The sequence below is a fragment of the Phalangium opilio genome, unplaced genomic scaffold, assembly GCF_054372755.1.
Source record: "Phalangium opilio isolate 3A_F unplaced genomic scaffold, DU_Popi_V2 ptg000390l_1, whole genome shotgun sequence".
In the NCBI taxonomy this organism is placed as follows: domain Eukaryota; kingdom Metazoa; phylum Arthropoda; class Arachnida; order Opiliones; family Phalangiidae; genus Phalangium; species Phalangium opilio.
In genome coordinates this window covers 5,707,954-5,721,994 of record NW_028324234.1, presented here as the reverse complement: position 1 = coordinate 5,721,994, position 14,041 = coordinate 5,707,954, and the positions used below count along the sequence as shown (strand labels likewise).

The 14,041-nt window shown below is 45.7% G+C and overlaps 2 non-coding genes across 2 annotated transcripts; both read right to left on the bottom strand.

Annotated features, from left to right (window-relative positions):
* Positions 1 to 623: 623 nt before the first annotated feature.
* On the bottom strand, positions 624 to 696 carry TRNAD-GUC (transfer RNA aspartic acid (anticodon GUC)). The gene has a single exon. It is a non-coding gene; the product is annotated as a tRNA-Asp (tRNA).
* A 662-nt stretch (positions 697 to 1,358) lies between these two features.
* TRNAI-GAU (transfer RNA isoleucine (anticodon GAU)) lies at positions 1,359 to 1,431 on the bottom strand. The gene has a single exon. It is a non-coding gene; the product is annotated as a tRNA-Ile (tRNA).
* Positions 1,432 to 14,041: the final 12,610 nt, after the last annotated feature.

Below are 14,041 nucleotides of genomic sequence, written 5' to 3'. Positions count from 1 at the left end.
CGACTTTTCACGCTACATCTGAGACCCCACAAATCCTCTCTCGTTTGGGCTCGAACCACCAACCTTTCGGTTAACAGCTGAACGCACTAACCATTGCGCCACGGAAGCCCAAAAATTAAATGGTCGTCAGGTATTGTAGAAAAACTTTGGCTATTTACGTTACATTTGAGATCCAAAAACACCGCTCCCGGGTGGGCTCGAACCACCAAGCTATTGGTTAACAGCCGAACGCGCTAACCATTGAGCCACGAAAGATCAGAAAATAAATGGTTATCACGTATTATGGAAAAAGTTTGACTTTTCACGCTACATCTGAGACCTCACAGCACCTCTCCCGGGTGGGCTCGAACCACCAACCTTTCGATTAACAGCTGAACGCGCTAACCATTGCGCCACGGAAGCCCAAAAATTAAATGCTCGTCAGGTATTGTGGAAAAACTCTCACATTTTACGTTACATCTGAGACGTCACAACACCGCTCCCGGGAGGGCTCGAACCACCAACCTTTCGGTTAACAGCTGAACGCGCTGACCATTGCGCCACTGAAGCCCAAAAATTAAATTTTCGTCAGGTATTGAGGTAAAACTTTGACTTTTTACTTCACATCCGAGACCTCACAACACCGCTCCCGGATGGGATCGAACCACCAACCTTTCGATTGACAGCCGAACGCGCTAACCATTGAGCCACGGAAGCTCAGAAATTAAATGGTTGTCACGTATTGTGGAAAAGTTTTGACTTTTTACGCTACATCTGAGACCCCACAACACCTCTTCCGGGTGGGCTCGAACCACCAACCTTTCGATTAACAGCTGAACGCGCTAACCATTGCGCCACGGAAGCCCAAAAATTAAATGTTCGTCCGGTATTGTGGAAAAACTCTGACATTTTACGTTACATCTGAGACATCACAACACCGCTCCCGGATGGGCTAGAACCTCCAACCTATAGGTTAACAGCCGAACGCGCTAACCATTGAGCCACGGAAGCTCAGAAATTAAATGGTTGTCAGGTATTGTTGAAAAGTTACGACTTTTCAAGCTACATCTGAGACCCCACAAAACCTCTCTCGTTTGGGCTCGAACCACCAACCTTTCGGTTAACAGCTGAACGCGCTGACCATTGCGCCACTGAAGCCCAAAAATTAAATGTTCGTCAGGTATTGTGGAAAAACTCCGACATTTTACGTTACATCTGAGACGTCACAACACTTCTCCCGGATGGGCTCGAACCACCTACCTATTGGTTAATAGCCGAACGCGCTAACCATTGCGCCACGGAAGCCCAAAATTTAAATGGTCGTCAGGTGCTGTGGAAAAACTATGACATTTTACGTTACATCTGAGACCTCACAACACCGCTCCCGGATGGGCTCGAACCACCAACCTATTGGTTATCAGCCGAACGCGCTAACCATTGAGCCACGGAAGCTCTGTAATTAATTGGTTGTCAGGTATTGTGGAGAAACTCAGACTTTTTACATTATATCTGAGACCCCACAAAACGCTCCCGGGTAGGCTCGTACCACCAACCTTTCGATTAACAGCTGAACGCGCTAACCATTGCGCCACGGAAGCCCAAAAATTCAATGTTCGACAGGTATTGTGGAAAAACTCTGACATTTTATGTTACATTTGAGACGTCACAACACCGCTCCCGGGAGAGCTCAAACCACCAGTCTTTTGAATAGCAGCTGAACGCGCTAACCATTGCGCCACGGAAGCCCAAAAATTAAATGGTCGTCAGGTATTTTGGAAAAACATTGACTTTTAACGTCACATCTGAGACGTCACAATACCGCTCCCGGATGGGCTCGAACCACCAACCTATTGGTTAACAGCCGAACGCGCTAACCATTGAGCCACGGAAGCCCAAAATTAAATGCTCGTCAGGTATTGTGTAAAAACCTTGACTTTTTACGTCACATCTGAGACCTCACAACACCGCTCCCGGATGGGCTCGAACCACCAACCTATTGGTTAACAGCCGAACGCGCTAACCATTGAGCCACGGAAGCCCAAAAATTCAATGTTCGACAGGTATTGTGGAAAAACTCTGACATTTTATGTTACATTTGAGACGTTACAACACCGCTTCCGGGAGAGCTCAAACCACCAGTCTTTTGAATAGCAGCTGAACGCGCTAACCATTGCGCCACGGAAGCCCAAAAATTAAATGGTCGTCAGGTATTTTGGAAAAACCTTGACTTTTAACGTCACATCTGAGACGTCACAATACCGCTCCCGGATGGGCTCGAACCACCAACCTAATGGTTAACAGCCAAACGCGCTAACCATTGAGCCACGGAAGCTCAGAAATTAAATGGTTGTCACGTATTGTGGAAATGTTTTGACTTTTTACGCTATATCTGAGACCCCACAACACCTCTTCCGGGTGGGCTCGAACCTTCAACCTTTCGATTAACAGCTGAACGCGCTAATCATTGCGCCACGGAAGCCCAAAAATTAAATGTTCGTCAGGTATTGTGGAAAAACTCTGACATTTTACGTTACATCTGAGACGTCACAACACCGCTCCCGGATGGGCTCGAACCACACACCTATTGGTTAACAGCCGAACGCGCTAACATTTGAGCCACGGAAGCTCAGAAATTAAATGGTTGTCAGGTATTGTAGATAAGTTAAGACTTTTTACCTCTCCGAGTGACGTATGTCACGGAGAGGTTCTAATTTCGAAGTGTCTGTGTGTCTGTCTGTGTGTCTGTGTGTCTGTCTGTCCGTTGTTACACCCACGTGACCGCGTTCGCAGTTTGCAAATCGGAGCAAACGTGTATTCAATTTCCAGACCGTATTTACAGTCCCGGAAATTGCATTCGACTTACAGGCTATTACTCCATTGCCTGTTTAACAACTCTGTTCATTTTTCCACCCCACATGGACACCAGTCTGAACTTATTGGCTTCTAAACACCACCATCTTCTAGTCTTTCACCCATTCCACATGGACACCAGTCTGAACTTACTGGCTTCTAAACACCACCACCACCTTCTCGTCTTTGTCCATTCCACATGGACACCAGTCTGTACTTGCTGGCTTCTAAACACCACCATCTTCTATCCTTTGTCCATCCCACATGGACACCAGTCTGCACACCTGGCTTCTAACAACACCATCATCCTTAAGGTAAGACATACGCGGCGATCGGCTAGGGTTACGAGAAACGTCTAGCCTTCCATTGACGGGGTCTTCCGCCAAGGTTCACGCAATTGCGATGTTCTTATCCGTAGCTGCGATTCGACACCATTATATACTACCTATTTGAGTAACGCGAAGCAAGCGGCGTATGCTTCATTTCAAACGCCAATATTAGTCAAGTCTCTCAAGAATGTTTAATTGTTCTTTATCAAAACGATGTAACGTTCAATAAGGCGAACAACTAACGAAGAAAATATATTATAATAATTATATTTATTATATTTATTTTAGTATTTAAAGTAATCTTGTCTCTCAAAACAAAATTAATACGGAAAGGGTAAAACAGCAGTCTATGTGTTTGTCTGTGTTTGTCTGTGTGTGTCCGTCCGTTGTTACACTAGTGCTTCGCGTTAGCAATTCGCCTTGTGTTGATGTGGAAAGAAATTCTACAAAACCTTAATATTTGGTTTTCTCATAATGTAAAATTAATATATGGAAATATTTTTCGTAATTTCGATGCCTTTAGTAGTTTTGTAGCTTTAAAGCTCTGTTTCATTTTGATATCACAGGAATATTTTTTATAATTATTATTTGAAATGGATGTTTATATATTACTTAAGCTATACTACATCTGTTTATAGCATAAACCTTTCGTTATTGATAACAAGGAGAACGCTACTGTGTCGGTCAAATGAACTTTTGTTTTTCAATAGGCCTAGTGAACCCAAAAGTAAACGCTTGGGTTTTGTTTTCGTTTCTGTAATGCAGAGACATTAACGGTTCAGAGTGGGCCGAAAGTTAAATACACTGTTAGCAATGTCATACAGAAAGGGATTTGGTTTTAGAATTTTGACGTCACGGTGCTCAGAGCTCAGCGCTGAGCCAGCGCGGTCACCAAAGAAAATAGTCGAGTTTTTGGATAACGTGACGTAAAACGCGTAGTTGTCAGCTTGGCGGTAAAAACATGGAGGTATTATTACAAATAGCTCTTGCTGATTCTGATGGGACTATACCTATTTAATTGGCGTGAAACCAGTTGATCACGCGAGAATTTTAAGAGAGATGTTAGTTTCTAATTTTAATTATAAAAGTTGTTCTTATCTATCTCTATAAATATGTTATCATACAATTTTTGTTAAACCTTGGTACCTTGCACGCTTTATTGCACTAGCGTAATTTTTAAAACACCGATGACCGGAGAAAAGCGTTCAGCAAAGCTATGATGACAGAGCTCACCGGTTAACGTTTTCCAAAATCCGCTGTCTTTTTGGTGAGCTCTGCTGAAGGCAGCGCAGATCAGTGAAAGGTCTGATCGTTATCGGGTTCTAGCTTCGTGTTTTCATGCGTTATATGGTGCGCAATTACTTTCAATGCGTGTAGCCACAAATACGCTTTGGTGTTATGTAACGTTAACAGTCATGTTGACAAATTAAGAAAATCGTCGAGGTGAACCGAGAGGATAGTGTTTACACGGCAACCCTGTTGTGAATCTGGCTTTGAACATAGAGGGTATACAGTTGAGGAGTAGAAAATGGGGCCTTTACAAACACGTAAAGGTAATATCCCTCTAAAGTTTTATCTCTTTATTTCCCGTTTTTTCCCCATCGGATGATTTTAATGTGCACAAGTATATCCTTATTGGATGTAAAAAGTCGTCTGATTTACAGTATATTCGCTATGCTTTGTATACTTCTTTAATATTTCATAAAATTAACTTCAGCATTTGTTCATTAAAAAGAAACATTTCCATATATGGGTAATCTTGTCTCGGAGAGGTAATATTTTGGTTTTCCCAACTTGTTACGTTACATCTGAGACCCTACAACACCTCTCCCGGGTGGGCTCGAACCTTCAACCTTTCGATTAACAGCTGAACGCGCTAATCATTGCGCCACGGAAGCCCAAAAATTAAATGTTCGTCAGGTATTGTGGAAAAACTCTGACATTTTACGTTACATCTGAGACCTCACAACACCGCTCCCGGATGGGCTCGAACCACCAACCTATTGGTTAACAGCCGAACGCGCTAACCATTGCGCCACGGAATCCCAAAATTTAAATGGTCGTCAGGTGTTGTGGAAAAAACCTTGACTTTTTACATCACATCTGAGACGTCACAACACCGCTCCCGGATGGGCTCGAACCACACACAAAACCTGACGAGCATTTAATTTTTGGGCTTCCGTGGCGCAATGGTTAGCGCGTTCTGCTGTTGACCCATAGGTTGGTGGTTCGAGCCCACCCGGGAGCGGTGTTGTGGGATCTCAAATGTAACGTAGAAAGCCAAAGTTTTTCCACAATACCTGACGACCATTTAATTTCTGAGCTTCCGTGGCTCAATGGTTAGCGCGTTCAGCTGTTAATCGAAAGGTTGGTGGTTGTGGGATCTCAAATGTAACGTAGAAAGCCAAAGTTTTTCCACAATACCTGACAACCATTTAATTTCTGAGCTTCCGTGGCTCAATGGTTAGCGCGTTCGGCTGTTAGCCAATAGGTTGGTGCTTCAAGCATACCCGGGAGCGGTGTTGTGGGATCTCGAATGTAACGTAGAAAGCCAAAGTTTTTCCACAATACCTGACGACCATTTAATTTCTGAGCTTCCGTGGCTCAATGGTTAGCGCGTTCAGCTGTTAATCGAAAGGTTGGTGGTTGTGGGGTCTCAAATGTAACGTAGAAAGCCAAAGTTTTTCCACAATACCTGACAACCATTTAATTTCTGAGCTTCCGTGGCTCAATGGTTAGCGCGTTCAGCTGTTAATCGAAAGGTTGGTGGTTGTGGGGTCTCAAATGTAACGTAGAAAGCCAAAGTTTTTCCACAATACCTGACAACCATTTAATTTCTGAGCTTCCGTGGCTCAATGGTTAGCGCGTTCGGCTGTTAGCCAATAGGTTGGTGCTTCAAGCATACCCGGGAGCGGTGTTGTGACGTCTCAGATGTTACGTAAAAAGTCAAGGTTTTTCCACAATACCTGACGACCATTTAATTTTTGGGCTTCCGTGGCTCAATGGTTAGCGCGTTCGGCTGTTAACCAATAGGTTGGTGGTTCGAGGCCACCCGGGAGCGGTGTTGTGGGATCTCACATGTAACGTAGAAGGCCAAAGTTTTTCCACAATACCTGACGACCATTTAATTTTTGGGCTTCCGTGGCGCAATAATTAGCGCATTCAGCTGTTAATCGAAAGGTTGGTGGTTCGAGCCCACCCGAGAGAGGTGTTGTGGGGTCTCAGATGTAGCGTAAAAAGTCAAAACTTTTCCACAATACGTGACAACCATTTAATTTCTGAGCTTTCGTGGCTCAAAGGTTAGCGCGTTCGGCTGTTAGCCAATAGGTTGGTGGTTCGAGCCCACCCGGGAGCGGTGTTGTGGGATCTCAAATGTAACGTAGAAAGCCAAAGTTTTTCCACAATACCTGACGACCATTTAATTTCTGAGCTTCCGTGGCTCAATGGTTAGCGCGTTCAGCTGTTAATCGAAAGGTTGGTGGTTGTGGGGTCTCAAATGTAACGTAGAATTTTGGCCTAGAATAACAGCTGAACGCGCTAACCATTGCGCCCCGGAAGCCCAAAAATTAAATGGTCGTCAGGTATTGTGGAAAAACTTTGGCTTTCTACGTTACATTTGAGATCCCACAACACCGCTCCCGGGTGGGCTCGAACCACCAACCTATTGGCTAACAGCCGAACGCGCTAACCATTGAGCCACGAAAGCTCAGAAATTAAATGGTTGTCACGTATTGTGGAAAAGTTTTGACTTTTTACGCTACATCTGAGACCCCACAACACCTCTCTCGGGTGGGCTCGAACCACCAACCTTTCGATTAACAGCTGAACGCGCTAATTATTGCGCCACGGAAGCCCAAATATTAAATGGTCGTCAGGTATTCTGGAAAAACTTTGGCTTTCAACGTTACATTCGTGATCCCACAACACCGCTCCCGGGTGGGCTTGAACCACCAACCTTTCGGTTAACAGCCGAACGCGCTAACCAATTGCGCCACGGAAGCCCAAAAATTAAATGGTCGTCAGGTATTGTGGAAAAACTTTGGCTTTCTACGTTACATAAGAGATCCCACAACACCGCTCCCGGGTGGCATCGAACCACCAACCAATTGGTTAACAGCCGAACGCGCTAGCCATTGAGCCACGGAAGCCCAAAAATTAAATGGTCGTCAGGTATTGTGGAAAAACCTTGACTTTTTACGTAACATCTGAGACGTCACAACACCGCTCCCGGATGGGCTTGAACCACCAACCTTTCGGTTAACAGCCGAACGCGCTAACCATTGCGCCACGGAAGCCCAAAAATTAAATGGTCGTCAGGTATTGTAGAAAAACTTTGGCTTTCTACGTTACATTCGAGATCCCACAACACCGCTCCCGGGTATGCTTGAAGCACCAACCTATTGGCTAACAGCCGAACGCGCTAACCATTGAGCCACGGAAGCTCAGAAATTAAATGGTTGTCAGGTATTGTGGAAAAACTTTGGCTTTCTACGTTACATTTGAGACCCCACAACCACCAACCTTTCGATTAACAGCTGAACGCGCTAACCATTGAGCCACGGAAGCTCAGAAATTAAATGGTCGTCAGGTATTGTGGAAAAACTTTGGCTTTCTACGTTACATTTGAGATCCCACAACACCGCTCCCGGGTGGGCTCGAACCACCAACCTATGGGTCAACAGCAGAACGCGCTAACCATTGCGCCACGGAAGCCCAAAAATTAAATGCTCGTCAGGTTTTGCGTGAAAACCTTGACTTTTTACGTCACATCTGAGACCTCACAACACCGCTCCCGGATGAGCTCGAACCACCAAACTATTGGTTAACAGCCGAACGCGCTAACCATTGAGCCACGGAAGCTCAGAAATTAAATGATTGTCACGTATTGTGGATAAGTTTTGACTTTTTACGCTACATATGAGACCCCACAACACCTCTCCCGGGTGGGCTCGAACCTTCAACCTTTCGATTAACAGCTGAACGCGCTAATCATTGCGCCACGGAAGCCCAAAAATTAAATGTTCGTCAGGTATTGTGAAAAACTCTGACATTTTACGTTACATCTGAGACCTCACAACACCGCATCCCGGATGGGCTCGAACCACAAACCTATTGGTTAACAGCCGAACGCGATAACCATTGAGCCACGGAAGCTCGGAAATTAAATGGTTGTCAGGTATTGTGGATAAGTTATGACTTATTACGTTACATCTGATACCCTACAACACCTCTCCCGGTTGGGATCGAACCACCAACCTTTCGGTTAACAGCCGAACGCGCTAGCCATTGCCCCAAGGAAGCCCAAAAATTAAATGTTCGTCAGGTATTGTGGAAAAACCTTGAATTTTTACGTTACATTTGAGATCCCACAACACCGCTCCCGGGTGGGCTCGAACCACCAACCTATTGGTTAACAGCCGAACGCGCTAATCATTGAGCCACGGAAGCCCAGAAATTAAATGGTTGTCACGTATTGTGGAAAAGTTTTGACTTTTTACGCTACATCTGAGACCCCACAACACCTCTCCTGGGTGGGCTCGTACCACCAACCTTTCGATTAACAGCTGAACGCGCTAACCATTGCGCCACGGAAGCCCAAAAATTCAATGTTCGACAGGTATTGTGGAAAAACTCTGACATTTTATGTTACATTTGAGACGTCACAACACCGCTCCCGGGAGAGCTCAAACCACCAGTCTTTTGAATAGCAGCTGAACGCGCTAACCATTGCGCCACGGAAGCCCAAAAATTAAATGGTCGTCAGGTATTTTGGAAAAACCTTGACTTTTAACGTCACATCTGAGACGTCACAATACCGCTCCCGGATGGGCTCGAACCACCAACCTATTGGTTAACAGCCGAACGCGCTAACCATTGAGCCACGGAAGCCCAAATTTAAATGCTCGTCAGGTATTGTGTAAAAACCTTGACTTTTTACGTCACATCTGAGACCTCACAACACCGCTCCCGAATGGGCTCGAACCACCAACCTATTGGTTAACAGCCGAACGCGCTAACCTTTGAGCCACGGAAGCTCAGAAATTAAATGGTTGTCACGTATTGTGGATAAGTTTTGACTTTTTACGCTACATCTGAGACCCCACAACACCTCTTCCGGGTGCGCTTGAACCACCAGCCTTTCGATTAACAGTTGAACGCGCTAATAATTGCGCCAAGGAAGCCCAAAAATTAAATGTTCGTCAGGTATTGTGGAAAAACTCTGACATTTTACGTTACATCTGAGACCTCACAACACCGCATCCCGGATGGGCTCGAACCACAAACCTATTGGTTAACAGCCGAACGCGATAACCATTGAGCCACGGAAGCTCGGAAATTAAATGGTTGTCAGGTATTGTGGATAAGTTATGACTTATTACGTTACATCTGATACCCTACAACACCTCTCCCGGTTGGGATCGAACCACCAACCTTTCGGTTAACAGCCGAACGCGCTAACCATTGCCCCAAGGAAGCCCAAAAATTAAATGTTCGTCAGGTATTGTGGAAAAACCTTGAATTTTTACGTTACATTTGAGATCCCACAACACCGCTCCCGGGTGGGCTCGAACCACCAACCTATTGGTTAACAGCCGAACGCGCTAATCATTGAGCCACGGAAGCCCAGAAATTAAATGGTTGTCACGTATTGTGGAAAAGTTTTGACTTTTTACGCTACATCTGAGACCCCACAACACCTCTCCTGGGTGGGCTCGTACCACCAACCTTTCGATTAACAGCTGAACGCGCTAACCATTGCGCCACGGAAGCCCAAAAATTCAATGTTCGACAGGTATTGTGGAAAAACTCTGACATTTTATGTTACATTTGAGACGTCACAACACCGCTCCCGGGAGAGCTCAAACCACCAGTCTTTTGAATAGCAGCTGAACGCGCTAACCATTGCGCCACGGAAGCCCAAAAATTAAATGGTCGTCAGGTATTTTGGAAAAACCTTGACTTTTAACGTCACATCTGAGACGTCACAATACCGCTCCCGGATGGGCTCGAACCACCAACCTATTGGTTAACAGCCGAACGCGCTAACCATTGAGCCACGGAAGCCCAAATTTAAATGCTCGTCAGGTATTGTGTAAAAACCTTGACTTTTTACGTCACATCTGAGACCTCACAACACCGCTCCCGAATGGGCTCGAACCACCAACCTATTGGTTAACAGCCGAACGCGCTAACCTTTGAGCCACGGAAGCTCAGAAATTAAATGGTTGTCACGTATTGTGGATAAGTTTTGACTTTTTACGCTACATCTGAGACCCCACAACACCTCTTCCGGGTGCGCTTGAACCACCAGCCTTTCGATTAACAGTTGAACGCGCTAATAATTGCGCCAAGGAAGCCCAAAAATTAAATGTTCGTCAGGTATTGTGGAAAAACTCTGACATTTTACGTTACATCTGAGACCTCACAACACCGCATCCCGGATGGGCTCGAACCACAAACCTATTGGTTAACAGCCGAACGCGATAACCATTGAGCCACGGAAGCTCGGAAATTAAATGGTTGTCAGGTATTGTGGATAAGTTATGACTTATTACGTTAGATCTGATACCCTACAACACCTCTCCCGGTTGGGATCGAACCACCAACCTTTCGGTTAACAGCCGAACGCGCTAACCATTGCCCCAAGGAAGCCCAAAAATTAAATGTTCGTCAGGTATTGTGGAAAAACCTTGAATTTTTACGTTACATTTGAGATCCCACAACACCGCTCCCGGGTGGGCTCGAACCACCAACCTATTGGTTAACAGCCGAACGCGCTAATCATTGAGCCACGGAAGCCCAGAAATTAAATGGTTGTCACGTATTGTGGAAAAGTTTTGACTTTTTACGCTACATCTGAGACCCCACAACACCTCTCCTGGGTGGGCTCGTACCACCAACCTTTCGATTAACAGCTGAACGCGCTAACCATTGCGCCACGGAAGCCCAAAAATTCAATGTTCGACAGGTATTGTGGAAAAACTCTGACATTTTATGTTACATTTGAGACGTCACAACACCGCTCCCGGGAGAGCTCAAACCACCAGTCTTTTGAATAGCAGCTGAACGCGCTAACCATTGCGCCACGGAAGCCCAAAAATTAAATGGTCGTCAGGTATTTTGGAAAAACCTTGACTTTTAACGTCACATCTGAGACGTCACAATACCGCTCCCGGATGGGCTCGAACCACCAACCTATTGGTTAACAGCCGAACGCGCTAACCATTGAGCCACGGAAGCCCAAATTTAAATGCTCGTCAGGTATTGTGTAAAAACCTTGACTTTTTACGTCACATCTGAGACCTCACAACACCGCTCCCGAATGGGCTCGAACCACCAACCTATTGGTTAACAGCCGAACGCGCTAACCATTGAGCCACGGAAGCCCAAAGTTAAATGCTCGTCAGGTATTGTGTAAAAACCTTGACTTTTTACGTCACATCTGAGACCTCACAACACTGCTCCCGGATGGGCTCGAACCACCAACCTATTGGTTAACAGCCAAACAAGCTAACCATTGAGCCACGGAAGCTCAGAAATTAAATGGTTGTCACGTATTGTGGAAATGTTTTGACTTTTTACGCTACATCTGAGACCCCACAACACCTCTCCCGGGTGGGCTCGAACCTTCAACCTTTCGATTAACAGCTGAACGCGCTAATCATTGCGCCACGGAAGCCCAAAAATTAAATGTTCGTCAGGTATTGTGGAAAAACTCTGACATTTTACGTTACATCTGAGACGTCACAACACCGCTCCCGGATGGGCTCGAACCACACACCTATTGGTTAACAGCCGAACGCGCTAACCATTGAGCCACGGAAGCCCAAAGTTAAATGCTCGTCAGGTATTGTGTAAAAACCTTGACTTTTTACGTCACATCTGAGACCTCACAACACCGCTCCCGGATGGGCTCGAACCACCAACCTATTGGTTAACAGCCGAACGCGCTAACCATTGAGCCACGGAAGCCCAAAAATTCAATGTTCGACAGGTATTGTGGAAAAACTCTGACATTTTATGTTACATTTGAGACGTTACAACACCGCTTCCGGGAGAGCTCAAACCACCAGTCTTTTGAATAGCAGCTGAACGCGCTAACCATTGCGCCACGGAAGCCCAAAAATTAAATGGTCGTCAGGTATTTTGGAAAAACCTTGACTTTTAACGTCACATCTGAGACGTCACAATACCGCTCCCGGATGGGCTCGAACCACCAACCTATTGGTTAACAGCCAAACGCGCTAACCATTGAGCCACAGAAGCTCAGAAATTAAATGGTTGTCACGTATTGTGGAAATGTTTTGACTTTTTACGCTACATCTGAGACCCCACAACACCTCTCCCGGGTGGGCTCGAACCTTCAACCTTTCGATTAACAGCTGAACGCGCTAATCATTGCGCCACGGAAGCCCAAAAATTAAATGTTCGTCAGGTATTGTGGAAAAACTCTGACATTTTACGTTACATCTGAGACGTCACAACACCGCTCCCGGATGGGCTCGAACATTAACCTTTCGGTTAACAGCTGAACGCGCTGACCATTGCGCCACGGAAGCCCAAAAATTAAATGGTCGTCAGGTATTGTGGAAAAATTTTGGCTTTCAACGTTACATTTGAGATCCCAAAACACAGCTCCCGGATGGGCTCGAACCACCAACCTATTTGTTAACAGCCGAATTCGCTAACCATTGAGCCAAGGAAGCTCAGAATTTAAATGGTCGTCAGGTGTTGTGGAAAAAACCTTGACTTGTTACTTCACATTTGATACGTCACAACACCGCTCCCGGATGGGCTCGAACCACACACCTATTGGTTAACAGCCGAACGCGCTAACCTTTGAGCCACGGAAGCTCAGAAATTAAATGGTTGTCAGGTATTGTAGATAAGTTAAGACTTTTTACGTTACATCTGAGACCCTACAACACCTCTCCCGGGTGGGCTCGAACCTTCAACCTTTCGATTAACAGCTGAACGCGCTAATCATTGCGCCACGGAAGCCCAAAAATTAAATGTTCGTCAGGTATTGTGTAAAAACCTTGACTTTTTACGTCACATCTGAGACCTCACAACACCGCTCCCGGAAGGGCTCGAACCACCAACCTATTGGTTAACAGCCGAACGCGCTAACCATTGAGCCACGGAAGCTCAGAGATTAAATTGTTGTCAGGTATTGTGGATAAGTTATGACTTATTACGTTACATCTGAGACCCTACAACACCTCTCACGGTTGGGCTCGAACCACCAACCTTTCGGTTAACAGCCGAACGCGCTAACCATTGCGCCAAGGAAGCCCAAAAAATAAATGGTCGTCAGGTATTGTGGAAAAACTTTGTCTTTCTACGTTACATTTGAGATCCCACAACACCGCTCCCGGGTGGGCTCGAACCACCACCCTATTGGTTAAAAGCTGAACGCGCTAACCATTCAGCCACGGAAGCTCAGAAATTAAATGGTTGTCACGTATTGTGGAAAAGTTTTGACTTTTTACGCTACATCTGAGACCCCACAACACCTCTCCCGGTTGGGCTCGAACCACCAACCTTTCGGTTAACAGCCGAACGCGCTAACCATTGCGCCATGGAAGCCCAAAATTTAAATGTTCGTCAGGTATTGTGGAAAAACCTTGACTTTTTACGTCACTTCTGAGACCTCACAACACCGCTCCCGGATGGGCTCGGACCACCAACCTATTGGTTAACAGCCGAACGCGCTAACCATTGAGCGACGGAAGCTCAGAAATTAAATGGTCGTCACGTATTGTGGAAAAACTTTGGCTTTCTACGTTACATTTGAGATCCCACAACACCGCTCCCGGGTGGGCTCGAACCACCAACCTATTGGTTAACAGCCGAACGCGTTAACCATTGCGCCACGGAAG